We start from the raw sequence: 12,653 nt of genomic DNA, 5'->3' as shown, positions 1-12,653 counted from the left end.
CACCAGGCAGGGTGTGATACAGGCATAAAAGAAGGCATAAACATTCAAGAAATTCCATGCCCCTTGTTTCACAGATGAGGACACATGCCCAAGAAGATAAAGTGATCTGATCAAGAGCACAGTTACTGGTCGGTCTGGGATTTGAACTTCATTCTTCTACTTCTGCGTGCATGTTGCACAATATGATCTGAACTACTCCTCTGTCACCCTGTTGGAAGAGCTAGACTCTGTCTATCATCAAGTTCTGGCTCTTCCACTTGTCAGCTGAGGGAACTGGCACCAGCTACCTGAGCTCAGTGAGCTTGAAAATGGGGAGAATAAAAAAGAAAAAAGAAAATGGGGAGAATAATAGGGTCTGTCTTATGAGGTTTTTCTAGGGATTAAATGATATGGCCCAGCAATCGGGCCACACTGCTCAATCAAGGTGTGCTGTGAGTATTAGCTATCTGAAAAGCCCCACTCCTCTCGACCTCTTTCCCTCCTTTTGTTTCTGGTTTCCAAGTCCCTTTTCTCCTTCGCAGAGTTCATTGGGAAGATATTGATTCTGCCTTGTGGCAAACAGGTGGCCCAGTTGTCACTTGTGCATTCAGTCCCTTCAAAAACACCTTTGATGTTGTTGGCCTGGTAGGAAGTACAGTGGAGCCAAAGCTTCTGGGGCATCTTTGGGGCACAGCAAAGGGCCCCCACAGGGGGTCTTGAGTTCTGGCTTCGGAGCTGAGTGGGTCTGACCTCAAGTTCCATTTCTATCCTCTGTTAGCAGTACCTAATCTCTCTGTTCTCCAGCTTCCTCACCTAGAAAATGGGGACACCATGGTCTGGTTAAGTTCTGATGAAAATGGAGGGAGGTAACATATGCAAAATGTCCAAATGTGCCTGCTGCTGGTGTGCTGGTCTTTACACTCTGGAGTCCAGGCCCCAGAAAGGCGAGGACCACACCTGCTTTGTTCTTAGCGAGGAGCAGATGCTCAGGGAATATTTTCTGGATCACCGAAAGCAAGGAGCTTAAGGCTAGAGATTGCCTGGAGAATCAGGACAGGCAGAGTGAGAATTTTTTTTTTGTTCGTTATTCTTAAATCTATTCTGTTTTAGAAGTTTTAAATGGTTTGAAAATATCACAAAGATATATAACACGGTGTGCATAAGTGTCAGTGTGTGTGTTAAACATGAATGGCATCCATAGTCATTCATTTATGCTTATAAGACGAAAAATTGGAGACAAAATCCATGACCAGCAAAAGAGGATTTGACAAATTAATAGTAGTATAATCATGCTATCATTTAAAATGTTCTAGAGGAATATGAATGAAATTATATAAGAACTGAGCATAAAATTTTAAGTGGAAAACCAAAAGTAGAATTTCAATTTTATAAAGTATCTCATATAAATATAATACATAACATAGGTCTTAAAAGGACACTATCAAGATGTTAAAAGAGGTTATCACTGAATACTAGTTAGCAGTTCGCTTTTCACAATAGTATGAGTTAACAACCGTGGTGTATCCTAGGTTTGAGCAAATAAACAATGGAAGCCAGGTTTCTCATATGAAGGAAGGAAGTTACAAATACAGAAAAAGAATGAACCCTGTGTCACTGGATTAGAACTAGAGGTGTCAGTAATGAAACTAGATTTTAAGGTGAATGGATAGATGGGTGGAGGGATGGATGAATGGATAGATGGGTGGATGGATAAATGGAAAGATGATGATAGATAGATAGATGATAGATAGATAGATAGATAGATAATAGATAGATAATTTTCTAACTCTGTTAATTGAAAGAGCCCATAAGCAAGGATTTACCAGTAGCACTGAACTCAAGAGTCCATACCCTGATTTCTAAATTCCATTGTCTACTGAAAGGAGCTGGGTGATCCAGGGCTGAAATAGGGGGTGGTAAAGGGACACAATGTCTTCAACTTACTCTCAAGCTATTCAAAATAATAACAAAATGTCTCTCTGTAAATATATAATCTCATCATATATCTCTATCTGTGGAGATTCTTGTAATGTTTTCTGTAATATAGAAATTATACTAAAATAGAAAGTTAGCCCCCCAAAAGGAAAATCTCCCTGTGCAGGCTGGCAAGATAATTCAGTGAGTGGTACAGTTTAATTGGTGGATTGTACGGTATGTGAATTACATCTCAATACAGTTGTTTAACAAAAAGAAAGCTACCACAAATAGCATCTATTAATAAAGTAACCTATGCCTGACCAGTGGTGGCACAGTGGATAGAGCATCAACTTGGGATGCTGAGATCCCAGGTGTGAAACCCTGTGGTCCCCAGCTTGAGTGCAGGCTCACCAGCTTGAGTGTGGGATCATAGACACGATCCCATGGTTGCCCGTTTGAGCCCAAAGGTCGCTGGCTTGAAGCCCTAGGTTGCTGGCTTGAGTCCAAGATTGCTGGCTTGAGCAAGGGGTTGCTAGCTCAGCTGGAACCCCCGATCAAGGCACATATGAGAAGAAATCAATGAACAACTAAAGTGACACAGCTATGTGTTGATGCTTCTTATCTCTCCCTTCCTGTCTATCTGTCTGTCTCTTTCTCTTGCGCGCATGCAAAAAAAAAAAAAAGTAACCTAAAAATACAAGTCAGCTCAGGCATGACCTGCCTGTGAAACCTTTCCAGACCCTTGTTGGAATTCCCACACCACCTACATCGCCCACCCCCCATCCAGTTTTCAGTGCACGACACTGTAATCCTGGGTGACTCTTCTGTCCCCTTTGCTGGACCCTGCATTACTTAGACATTAGAGATCACAACTCATTCTTCCCTGAATCACCAATACCCAGCACAGTGCCTGGCAGGCTGCTAGTAAATGTTTGTTTAATAAGCAAATTCTCATCTTGATAAATATTACAACACTGAATACATATAACAATTTTAATTATTTGGTAAATATATACTGTTCATTGCTGTTAATAATATCCTTGATGCACAAACAGCTGATAAATGTCACTGAAACAGATTCTGAGAACCATGCTGTGCTGAATAACATCAGAGGTCAAGAATGTCAGGTTTAAATATTTGATCTTTATTTTGATCTCAACACCACGCTGCCACCATATGGGGAGAGCAAGCGGCTGTGTAGGTGGCTGCAGTGGCTGGGCCTTGCCCTCTACTCCACCGCCCAGTTGCCCGTCCCTTCCCGGCCCTCAGTCTGAGGCCAGCTCTGCTGGTAAGCCAGGGCATCCTGACCCCATTTCTGAATCATCACTGTCCCCCTGGTGTGGGCTCAGTATCCCACACAACGTGGGTCCTTAAGAAAGACTTAAGGACCCTATGGGTTATTCCACCCGGCAGGATGGAGAGGGTCTGCACTTTGTCAGCAAGCCAGCAGGAGGAAGTTTGCAGGCAGAAGCAGGACAGCGCAGGTGACAATGGTGGAGGATGCGGTCAGTGCTGTCATCTTCCTCCTTTCACTCCATTGAGAGCCTGCTGCCAGCTCAGGGGACAGCCCATACCCTCTCACCCCAGCATCTTGGGGGGACAGAATGGATGGCTTCCTAGGGCACAAACGAGGCTTGTGCCCAGCGTTTTCTTACAGAGGTTTTAAGGATCCCTTTCTGAACTGCTGGTGGCACCTGTGAGCATTTATGCTGATCTGTACACCCCCCTTTCCCTCATCCATGTGGATTGATGTAGCAGGAGTGACACCCTGATAGATGAGAGAGAAGATAGAAGGGACCAACACGGCATCTTTTTTAAGCTCACCATTATTTTTCCATTTGGAAAGGAGCCCTGTGCTCTTAGGGAATTTCGCGTAAGATCCTAAAGGAGCCCTGGTTCTCAGCACATGTAAGAGCCACGAGGAACAGGCTGAGTTTCCCGCAAGGCTCTGCTTTGCAGAAGCCCACAGGACCTGTTGGCAAAGAGAAGCAGCTTGTGCACACCAACGTACGCAGTGGGGCTTGCCAGGCATTAGTACAACTCAGGGCTCGGATCTCCCCAAGTGCTTGCAGGTCCAGGTTGGCTGTGACCCTGAGCCAGGAGTTCATGAGTGTGGGGTGGCCCGTCCCACTCTGCGCACTTTCATGCCATCCCTGCTCCCCGCCCCCTCCCCACTGTCCTGGCTCGCTTGTTCTTTCCAGAGTGCTCTGTGTTCTCTCCCTGATCCTGAACCCTCAGGGCTCCCTGGAACCATCTCCCAAACCAAGCCCATGTTCAGCACATCAACTTCCTTTTGGCTTCCTGCCGGAGCTGCCTCTGAGGAAACCCAGGGAAGCAGCTGATGCCAGGCCAGCCGCCTCCACGTCCCGGTGGAGAAGCCCTGCCCTTGAGGCTCTGGCCATCCAGCCTCCGGTTGTCCTCCGCCCTTCTCAGGAGGGGACAGAGAAGGCAGAGACACGTGTCCTTGAGGATAGGGCCTCGCAGATGACAAGACCCATCAGGGAAAGACCCTGCCTGGTTCAAGCTAATCAACAATCAGTATTTCATGAAGAAACGAGTGAAATAGCATCATCTGGTCCCTCCCTCTTCCTCAGTGAAGACATGGGCATCTGACTTTGGAGATGTTGTCACGGGGTAGCTTGAGTGTCCCCGTGACAACATCCCTTTCTTGTACTCTCAGCTGCCCACTGCTGTGGCCACACCCTGCACCTTGTCTTCACCTGAAACTGCTCCACCTGTGAAAGCTTAAATACCACTATCCCACTCTCTCAACACAGCCTGCTGGCCTTCCCACTCTCATGCCTAACTCCCACGGCACGAGCCTGCACACACGCAGGCACACAAACACACACCGCCTTTGCTTTCTCCTGCTCTGTCTCCTGATCTGGCTTTGCACCCTGCTAGACCTGACTGTCCAAACATCCTGCCCGTCAGCATCTTCGGTTCTCTGGAGCCCCCGTCTTTCCACAGACCCCCCCCACCTTGCTCAACAAAACCCTAACCTAGATAGATCAGGTCTATTGTGTCTTCTCCACCCACATCTCAGCTGCTCAGCTGTCCCAGAAAGGGCCCCACAAGGGATGACTGCAGAGGCAGACTTTATGGCGGGTGCCCCGGGCCCCGACTTCTGAAGGGCCCCGCAAAACCCCAACTTGACACTTCTTTCTAATGGCACCAGGTTTGGTTGCCTACATGCCATTTTAACATGAATAGTACATAATATTTTTTATTTATTTAAAAATATGTTTAACATGTTGTAGAGCCAGGAGCCACGGCCAGGGCCAGTATCGCAGCAGCCGCCTGGCCCATGCAGGTTCGCATTGGATTCGGACAGTCGGTAAAGAAACAACGGAGCCACAAACTGGTGGGCCATAGTCTTTAATCCTAGCTTGCACCCAGCGGGCAAGTAAAAACACACACTGGGCTCCAAACTCAATCGCATTCAGTGCTCACAAAGCCACTGACTTATCCGAGTTTCCTAGAATCAAAGGTTTCTAGCTCACCAGACTTATTCACCTCTGTTCCCCATCTCCTTCCTTATCCCAAATACAAACTCTACACAAACTGGCATCTCACTCAGCACTCCAACCATCTTGGCTGCTTCTCCTGGCCTCCTCCATGTGGCCTTTCTCTGCTCTCCTCTGCTCTCCCTTCTAATGATAATCTCAGGAACCAAGGGCGCAAACTCCCGCTCTGTCCCCATTTTATAGTGTAGAAATCTAAACCCTTAATCCAATATACAGAATAGGGAAGTCTCTAATACAGTCACTTCTCTGAGGCATGATTGGATTGTACCACCCCACATCAAGACAGGTGGGAGAGACTTAATCCCAAAACCAAGCCCCAGGCTATAATGATCCTGTCTGCCCCCAACACACATTAATATCACCTGGGCGATAGCATCTTTAACAAAGTGAGCATAATACATTTTATCCGCCCAACACATGTATTTTTATTTTCTCTCTCTCTCTCTTTTTTCTTAAGGGGCTGTAAAGCCAGCAGGCACGGCCAGGGCCACCATCAAAGCAGCCCGGCCCATGCAGGTTCGCATTGGATTCGGACAGTCGGCAAAGAAACCATGGAGCCAAAAACTGGTGGGCCATAGCCTTTAATCCTACCTTGCACCCGGCGGGCAAGTAAAAATACACACTGGGCTCCAAAACCCAGTCACATTCAGTGCTCACAAAGCCACTGACTTATCCGAGTTTCCTAGAATCAAAGGTTTCTAGCTCACCAGACTTATTCTCCTCAGTTCCCCATCTCCTTCCTTATCCCAGATACAAACTCTACACAAACTGGCATCTCACTCAGCACTCCGCCATCTTGGCTGCTTTTCCTGGCCTCCTCCACGTGGCCTCCTCCTGCTGCTGGCTCTACTCTCTCTGCTCTCTCATGCTAATCTCAGGAACCAAGAGCCAAACTCCCGCTCCGTTCCCATTTTATAGTGTAGAAATCCAAACCCTTAATCCAATATTCATAATAGGGAAGTCTCTAATACAAAGTCACTTCTCTGAGGCATGATAGGATTGTACCACCTTACACCAAAAAGGGTAGGAAAGGCTTAATCCCAAAACCAAGCCCCAGGCTACAAGGATTCTGCCTGCCTTTAGCCCACCCCAACACACATTAATATCACCTGGGCAACGGCCTCTTTAACAAAGTGAGCATAATACATTTTATCTGCCCAACAGGGGCCCAATATTTTCTTCTGCACCTGGGGCCTCAACTGACCTTAATCTGCCTTTGGGTGACCGACACTGCTCATGGCACATGACCTTCTTTCTCCAGAGGTCCCTTTGCCAGGCTCTCTGGCCCATTCAGACACTCTGCATGTATGTACACACTGAGCTAGGACTGTTGGAGGGTGCTGAGGAGTGAGAGGCCAGCCAGGCCCCTGCTCTCGGGGAACCCACCTGTGGGTGGGGGAGGCAATCACTAGAGAAACGCCCATCAGGTGAGGGAGTGAGTCAGCGTCACTGTCCTCTGCAGTCCTTGCCTCAGGCTTTGCAGTCTTTGTTCTCTAGGTGACCTCGCCTCCTGCTTCAAGAAAAGGGATGCCCTCATATCCCTTCTAATTCCACCACCTATGAGTTCATCACCCTACATACCCTTGACCCCATTCTACCTTTTCCTCTGGCCTTAGAGGATGTGACAGGTCCCTCCTCTCTGAGGCCAGTGTCCCCTCCTGTGCTCACCATGAAGCCTCTCCCCTCACCATCAGTTGTCACTTCCCTTTCCTTTACCATCAGTCACATGTCCCCTCTCCCGGTCCCTCCCCTCAGATTGCAAACAGGCTCAGCCGTGTTTCACCTTCAAATCACACTCCTTGGTTCCCAAGTCCCCCTACCCACCACCTAAGCTCTCTCCTTCCCAATGAGAGGCCTTCAGGCACAGTCGTGTCCTGCCTGCCACACACACATGCATTCACCTGACAGTGGTGGACCTATTGTGTGTTTGTTGCTGGGATAACTGGGGGACACGACAGGCAAGGCTGTCTACCCCAGGAAGCTCACTCACATTCTGGGATGGAAAGCAAGCAGGCCACATGCAAAGGTGGGGCTTCAGAACAAGCCACCCCAAAGACTGGGCCTCAGTGGTGTGTGGTTTATTTTGAGCTACAGGCAACGAAGGCCCTGTGGGCGCAAGAGAAACTTCTGTCCTCCACCTCCTTTCATTATCTAGAGGAATTTGAATTAGGGGCCTTGCCCATGATAAGAGATTATCAGAGATAACCCTTTTAATCTATTTATAAGGCAGGGCAGACTACTAATTACTGACTGTCTGCTGGTCTTATTGTCCTGCAAGGCACCTACCTAGTCTCTAGCTCAGTCCTCTCTACCCCGTTTTCCCTATCTGTCTTGGAATCTCTCGTGTACATGGGCTCTGACTCTCTCATGTCCATGGGCTTCCCGTGCATGGAAAATTAAATCTGATTTTCTCTTGTCAGTCTGTCTCTTGCTGATTCGATCATTCAGCCAGCCAAGAGAACCAGCGGACAAAAAGGGGAATCTCTCCTCTGCCTCACACAAGTAAACGGGTGAATAAAAATGAGGAATTTCTGTTTTTCTTACAGTTCTCTAAAGACAGGAGTAAGGAGATTGAGAGCAACTGGGAAAACTCACTTGAAATAGGGTTCTCCCTGAAGAAAAGACAGACCTGAGGTTCTAGAATGACCCAGACACTGCAGGAGTGAAGGGAGGAGCACGTGGGGATGTGGGAAGTTTGGTGCCACCAGGAAACTACCTGGCTTAGTCGGGGAATGTGTGCATAGGTGGGATATCCCATCCTTGCTCCACTGAGACCTGGTTCATTCATTTTAATTGGCGTAATCCATTGTCAGGTATACCACAGTGTGTTGGGATGAACACCTATTTCAAATTTGGAGTTGTTGTAAATCAGGGGTCAGGAATCTTTTTGGCTGAGAGAGCCATGAATGCCACATATTTTAAAATGTAATTCCATGAGAGCCATACAATGACCCATGTACATTACGCATTATCCAATAAAAATTTGGTGTTGTCCCGGAGGACAGCTGTGATTGGCTCCAGCCACCTGTAACTATGAACATGAGTGGTAGGAAATGAATGGATTGTAATACATGAGAATGTTTTATATTTTTAACGTTGTTTTTTTTTTATTTTTTTATTAAAGATTTGTCTGTGAGCTAGATGCAGCCATCAAAAGAGCCCTATCTGGCTTGCGAGCCATAGGTTCCCAACCCCTGTTGTAAATAGTGCTGTTGTGAATAACCCTGTCTAGATCTTTTGTTGGGTACACTGGCACATTGCTGTTTAACTCATATCTAGGAATAAAATTGCAAGACCCTAGGGTTTATGTGTGTTCAATTTACGTAGATAATTTTAAATGGTTTTCCAAAGCGGTTGCACTAATTCATACTTTTACCAGACATGGGTGAAAGTTCCCATCACTCCACATCTTCCTCACTCCTTTGTATTGTTGGAATTTTTAATTTACATCATTCAGACGTGTGTGTAATAACAGCTCATTGTGGTTTTAATTTGCATTTTCCTGATGACTATTTATGCAGAGGACATTTTCATGTACTTATTGGTCACTAATATAGTGATGCATTTTTAGTAATATAGTGATGGATTGTTTGGGTTTTTTTCACGATTGCATTGGAAGAGTTGTTTATGTATCCTGGATGCCAGTCTTTTTTGTCAGATATGTTTTGTGAATGTTTTCTCCTAGTCTGTAACTGTTTTTTGGTGATCAGAAGTTTCTCATTTTGATGAACTCTAATTTATCAATTTTTTTATAATTACAGTTTTTTTGTGACCCAAGTAACCTTTGCCTATCCCCCCAGGTCACAAGATATTCTTTTCTTTTTTTTTTTTTTTTTTTTAAATCTTTACGTTTTTAACTATGATGTTTAAAGTTATGCTCTATTGTGAGTCATATTTTTTGTACAGTGTAAAATAGAACCTGAGCCCCATCTTCCCATTATGGGTTCCCACGTCTCCCAGTGTTGTTTGTTGAAAAGAATTTCCTTTCCTCATTGGGTTGCTTTGTGCCTTCATTGAAAATCAGATAATTACATTAACTGGAGTCTGTTTCTGGGCTTTTTATTCTCTTCCCTGATTTGTGTGTTGATTCTTACTCCAGAATCACACTATTCTGATGAATTCGGCTTTATAGGATATCTTAAAATCAGGTAGTGTAAGTCCTCTTTGTTTTGTTTTCCCACGTGTTTTTGAAAAAAATAAAACCAAAAAAACTCTCTATGTTTATACATTTTAGAATCAGCTTGCCAATGTCTACCAAAATATAAAAATAAAAAACATTTTTGCCTGACCAGGCAGTGGCGCAGTGGATAGAGCGTTGGACTGGGATGCAGAGGACCCAGGTTCGAGACCCCGAGGTCGCCAACTTGAACATGGGCTCATCTGGCTTGAGCAGAAAAAGAAAAAGCTCACCAGCTTGGACCCAAGGTCGCTGGCTTGAGCAAGGGGTTACTCGGTCTGCTGAAGGCCTGCTGTCAAGGCACATATGAGAAAGCAATCAATGAACAATTAAGGTGTCGCAAAGAAAAACTGATGATTGATGCTTCTCATCTCTCTCCGTTCCTGTCTGTCTGTCCCTCTCTCTGACTCTCTCTGTCCCTGTAAAAAATAAAAAATAAAAATAAAAAACATTAAAAAAAAAAGCCTGCTGGGATTTTGATTGGCATTGCATTGTAGCTATTGATTAATATGGTGAGAACGGACATCTTGACAATAAATCTCATCTTGAATTATTTAGTTGTCTCCCCCAACCCTGCCCCAGCCCACCACCATCTACCATCTTGCCTGACTGGGAGGCACCCTTGACTTCGCCCTTTCCCTAAGCCCTTCCAACAATCACTAAGGGCAATTGACTTTTCTCCCTAAATATCTCCCACACTCAGTCTCACCTCTCTGCTATGACTAGTACTATGTTTATGTGTGCCTTCCTCTTCGCTCTCCCAGATAATGGCAACCACTGCTTCCCTAGCTGGACTCCACAAACCTAGTTGCCCACCAGCCTTGGAAAGGCTGTGCACATCTGATCCTGCCACTCAGCCAGGAAGCCCGTTAGCTCCAGGGTGACATCCAGTTGCCTTAACAAATTGCACCATGTTCATGGTCCAGCCCTTTTCTACCTTTTCGGCTACATTTCCTGATATTCCCTGTACCTTCCTCTTTCTGAGAATCTTTACAGTCCTTCCTTGTGCCCATTGTGCTGTGTGTACTGGAGTGGCTACATAATGTGTGGCCCCTTATTTAAAAATTTTTAAGAACTTCAAAATGGTGACAGCAGAATGTTAAACCCAGTGTGAAGCCTTTCTGACATGGGGTCCTATGTGACTGCACTGGTCCTTTGCCTGTCCCACACTTGTTATTATCTCTATTTCTATGGAGCAGACAGCCCTAGAGCTCTGGAGAGCCCAGGCAAGCCACCCATGAAGTGAGCTGATTTCTTCCAAAGTCAATGGCTTTATTTTTTGTTATAACCTGATTATCGTGCTGTATGATGGTGATGATGGTAATGATGGTGATGATGTTGATGATGATGATGATGATGACTATACAAATTATTTCAGTAGACAGAATTCTAAGGTGACCCAAGGCCCTTGTATAATTCCCTTCTCTGTGAATATGGTATTAGGTTACATTTCATGGCAGAAAAAAAATTTTGCAGGTGTACTTAAGGCTACTAATCAGTGGATCCTGAAATAAACTCACCTACTCCCACAAGCCCTTTAGAAGAGTTTCCTCTGCAGGGCACAGAAGAGGAGGTGAGAGAGACCCAGTGTGGCTGGCCTGAGAGACAGCGAGCACCCCTATTGTGAGTGCTGATGGAAGGGGAGCATGTGGGAAGGACGTGAGGATGAGCCCAGGGAGCTAAGAGTAGGCCTAGCTGACAGCTAGCAGAAATAAAGGGGGGGAGGACTCAGTGTTAGCACTGCAGGAGATTGCATTCTGCTGACAAGAGGAATGTGTTTGGGAGCTGATCTTCCCCTGAGCCTCCAGAGCGGAACTCACGCTGGCCGACTCCTGCTCCCACCTTGTTGTACTACCCTGAGCCAGGCAGCCCAGCCATGGCATGCCAGACTTCTGACCTACAGAACTCTGAGCCAATATGTATGTTGTCTTATCTGCCAAGTTTGTAGTGATTTGTTATATAGCAACAGGCAGGTTATGAACAAACCCCAGTGATGACTGAGAGAAATGGGGAGATAGGTAGGCTTGGTTTCCTGGGCTGGGAAGGGCATGACTAGCCATTGGGGACTTCAACACTCCAGGGAAACTGATACCACACAGACAGAGCGTGGGGCGTCTGACAGGCAAGAAGACTACGAGATCAGCGAGAGTCTGCAAGGTCACTCAGACAAGCATCTTCCTCTCTCACTCATTCCACATGTATTTTTTTTATTCTTTTTTTTTTTTTTTGAAGTTGGAAACGGGGAGGCAGTCAGACAGACTCCCGCATGCGCCCGAACGGGATCCACCCGGCATGCCCACCAGGAGGCGATGCTCTGCCCATCTGGGGCGTTGCTCTATTGCAATCAGAGCCATTCTAGCACCTGAGGCAGAGGCCACAGAGCCATCCTCAGCACCCGGGCCAACTTTGCTCCAGTGGAGTCTTGGCTGCGGGAGGGGAAGAGAGAGACAGAAAGGAAGGAGAGGGAGAGGGGTGGAGAATCAGATGGGTGCTTCTCCTGTGTGCCCTGGCTGGGAATCGAACCCAGGACTCCCACACGCCAGGCCGACGCTCTACCACTGAGCCAACTGGCCAGGGCCCCACATGTATTTATATAGAGATTTTTTTACTCTCAGGGTTGCATATAGTGACATATACAGCAGTCAGATGGGTAAGGTCCCTGTTCTTGTAGGCTTCCTTTCCAGTGAGCCTGTACGAATCAGTGTATAAAAGAGTTGACATGTCAGGGAGCAAAGTCATTTCAGATAATAAACATGCTAAGGACAATACAGCACACGCATGTGACCGAGGCCACTGGAGTGGAGGAGGAACCACTGTGGGTCCGAGACGGTGTCTCGGAGGGGGTGACATTTCAGCTGAGATCTGGACAGTGCAAGTAGCCAGCCATAGAACAGCTGAGGTCAGAGCGTTCTGGGCAGAAAGAACAGCAAGTGCAAAGACCCTGAGGCCAGAAAAGCAAGAGAACAGTGTGGCTGCTTTCACTGAAAGCACTCTCAGGGGAGGTCAAGGAGAGGGGCTGAACACTGGTTGTGTAGGCTCCAATAAGCATCAGG

This window comes from Saccopteryx leptura, chromosome 5 (assembly GCF_036850995.1).
Source record: "Saccopteryx leptura isolate mSacLep1 chromosome 5, mSacLep1_pri_phased_curated, whole genome shotgun sequence".
NCBI classification, from domain to species: Eukaryota; Metazoa; Chordata; class Mammalia; order Chiroptera; family Emballonuridae; genus Saccopteryx; species Saccopteryx leptura.
Note: the sequence above shows the minus strand (reverse complement) of the source record.